The sequence below is a fragment of the Sorex araneus genome, chromosome 3, assembly GCF_027595985.1.
Source record: "Sorex araneus isolate mSorAra2 chromosome 3, mSorAra2.pri, whole genome shotgun sequence".
Taxonomy (NCBI): Eukaryota; Metazoa; Chordata; class Mammalia; order Eulipotyphla; family Soricidae; genus Sorex; species Sorex araneus.
Genome location: NC_073304.1, coordinates 109,814,052 through 109,817,786, shown reverse-complemented (window position 1 = coordinate 109,817,786; position 3,735 = coordinate 109,814,052).

The window sequence follows — 3,735 nt, the reverse complement described above, 5'->3', positions numbered from 1 at the left end:
TTGAGGGTAGATGGACCCCAGTCAGCCTGGGGGAAAGAGCTGGAGGTCTAACAACCAGGTGACTGCAGAGCATGTAGTGTAGCAGCTGGAACTGCCAGGGAGACAGAGGGGCTGGGTTCCTCCTTACAGGCTCATAAGAGACTCTCATGGACCATGTACTAGACACATGGTCCAAGCACAGGTGACTGCAGAAACGCAATAGAGAAGAGCCCTGGGCCACATGCCAAAACTCTGGACAATGACCTGCAGGACATGTGTGGAGCCCACCCAGCAACTTTAGAACTGTGTTTTCTACCTTAGGTGAGATGAACAGCCAGCGACCCCAAGGGGCTTGGTTGGTTGTTCAGAAGTGTGGGTTCCACACTCCTCAGAAGTGGGGAGAAAAGGAGTGCCTTCTGTAAGTCACCTGCATGCATGCATGAAAAAATTTTCTGGTAGTAGGGAAAGTCCTTGACCACCTGGCTTACCCATAAGATTTATAATAGCAGCTGGCTGAGACGCAATAGTTCCCCAGAGAAATAGCTGGTTCTGGCTGCCTGTAGAGCAAGTATGTGCTTTCAGGTAAGGGAGTGATTATTCCTCTCCTGCTTGTGGCCCCTCTGTGCATGTCAACCTTATACTGAAGGGATAAGCTAGTATTGGGGCCCAGGGCTGGAAGAGCACAGTCCTGGGATGGGACTCTTGAAGTATCAGTAGCTTTTAGAGATGCCAAAGGAGGGAAGTAAAACTCACCAAAACTAATGAAAATGTAGGTGATAGCTTGGTGTGCAAGGGGCAGAAGCCAGTGTTCATCGAGAAGCAATCATCAGGGCTCAGAGTGGATAACCTTGTGTCAGGTCTCTAGGAGGTCAGAGCCCAGTTGAAGGTGACAATGATACATGTAACAGGGCAGAGTGTACAAGCCCCACGGAAATAGTTGCAGGCAGCGTTGGGCAGATAATTTATAATTTAAATTCCCAATCCTTGGAATTAACCTCTATCAGAAGCAGAGAGTGTGGAAGACTTTTGTCAGCTATCTAACCCTCTACAAAGGTATTTAAAATACCACCAGGGTAAGATAACAGAAAACCACTCCTTTTGGGAAATGCAAGCTAACCACAGGACTATGTGGGAAATGGTGTGTGGCTGGACTTTTGTCCATTACTCCTGGAAAAGTATGTCACTTATGTTTGAGTTATTGACTATTTTCCAGGCTCTGATAAAAGGATTCTAACAGCTCCTTAGGTGAATTATGGATTTTAAAAGGAGGGATTGGGATGTGAATGAGGCCAGAATGTGGGAAATCACCCTTTAACTAAAACTCCAAGGTTGGGATATTTCCCTTGGTAAGCAGTTTAGGAATTTAAATATAAAGGATTTGTAAAAGCTCACACAGGAGAAAAAATAGATAACAAGGCAAGCAAAACTGCACCTAGGAAATAATAGTATAGGAAAATACTCTGGGGATGCAAAAAAAAAAAAACACAGAAGAAATACCACCTGCACATCTATGTTTGTTGGAGCAGTACTCACAATAGAGAGAATCTGGAAACAACGTGAGTGAACAAGAACAGATGACAAAGAAACTATGATACATCTACACAGTTAAATACTATGCAGACACCAGGAAAAGTGAAGTCATGAAATTTGCTTATAAATGGATGGACATGGAGAGTATCATGCTGAGTGAAATAAGTCAGAAAGAGATGAACAGGCATAGAATGATTGCACTTATTTGTGGGATATAAAAAAACATAGTATGAGATTAACATTCAAGAAAAAAACAGGGGCCAAGAGGATTGGCCCAAGGTTGGAAGCTTGCCACAAGTATGTGTGGGGTGGAGGGCAATTAGGACAGAAAAGGGACCACTATGATAATAATAGTTGTATATGATCACTAGCACAAGAACTGAGTGCTGAAAATAGGTAATGGGATATGCATGATAGCCTTTCAGTACCTGTATTGCAAGCTATAATGCCCAAAAGAGGAGAGAGGGAGGATGCCCACCAAAAGGGGAGGATTGTACACAGAGAGAGAGAGTGAAACAGAGAGGGAGGAAGGGAAAAAGAGAGAGGGAGGGAGGGGGAGGGAGAGAGGGAGGGAGGGGGAGGGAGAGAGGGAGGGAGAGAGAGAGAAAGAGAGAGAGCAAGAGAGAGCACACATACCTGCCTGCCATCCAACGAAGGTGGGGAGGGAAACTGGGGATATTGGTGGTGGGAAATGTACACTGGTGAAGGGATGGATGCTGAAACATGGTATGGTTCAATTAAAAAACAAATTAACAAAAATAAAAATATTGCAGTAGCATTCCTAGAACCCCTAAATAATATGCCAAATTATACCCAAAACAAAACAAACCAAAACAAACCAGTTTTGAGTTCTGCAGATGCCTGCCCACGGGCTCTGTGACACAGCCCAGCCTGCCTCTCATGTGCTCATTAGACATTGATGTCGATTGGGCTGGAGCAATAGCACAGCGGGTAGGGCGTTTGCCTTGCATGCAGCCAACCCAGGTTTGATTCCCAGCATCCCATATGGTCCCCTGAGCACCATCAGGTGTAACACCTGAGTGCAGAGCCAGGAGTAACCCCTGTGCATCGCTGGGTGTGACCCAAAAAGAAAAAAAACATTGATGTGTGTACTCACTGTCCATAATATCTCTCGTTAAACAATGACTGGCGGTCTGAGAGCCCACCTGGTGGAGTGGAACTATATGATATGGAATAAATAGCCTGACTGTAAGACCACTAATACCTGTCCAGATGATCCTAACGCTTGGACAGTCTGTATGTCTTCTTATGTTTTTGTCTCATTCTCTGCAACTGGCCCCCCCTGGACAGAGGATAAAGATACCAATTCAATTGACTGTAGCACCAGGACACAGGCAGGCAGCAGAATCTGGAGAAAAGAGATGCAGCATACTAGCCAGTGAGCTAGTGCACAGAGAAAACACCCTCTGGGAGCAGCTGATAGCTGTTCACCTTGATGCCAAATACACACATATTTTATGGAGGGTCTCGGCTTTACAGGAAGATACAATCATGTAAAGTTTAGCATTATTGGCCTGTTACCTTTCCTATTCTGCTTTGCTCCAGTCCAATCCCAATTAAGACTAGATGCTGTGGTTAGGATGACTTGCTGGTCATACATGACAGTTCTGTGTCTTGGGCTGACGTGACTAGGAGGTCAAGTGAGGTTCAAAGCCAAACACCTGGTGCTGACATCTTGTTCTTACCAGTTTCACCCAGAATGGAGTGGTGTCCCTTTCTGTGATCTTTAAAGTTAGAGCCATCACTGGAAACTTCTATCAGAAGGGACTGAAAATCCATCGAGAAAAGACAAAACTACAGTCCAACTCGAGAAAAAAATTTCAAGAGCACCCATTTTTCACTTTCTTTCTCACCTCCCGGGCTGCTGCTAGTAAGAACAGGGAAGTACAGCAAGTTAGAACATAAATCCCACACACTGTCCTTTGATGTGCTTGGCACTGATACCTCAAGCTCCGATACTCTTGCTACCTCTTGGAGGACATGGAGCCCCAGGAAATTTATTGTCTGTTTGTTAATGACATGTGTTCAATAGTAATTTGAGTGCTTGGTTCTGGGTTTGAATAATTAGAGCTGAAGTCAGTCAGGGTGACTCTCTGATTTAGGGGCTGCGGTCAGCAAGAAAGGAGCCCTCAGGGACCCAGGTTAGGGCTAACTGAAAGGAAGCTGTTCTTTTAAAGAGGTTCCTTGAACGTTTCTTGAAAAATT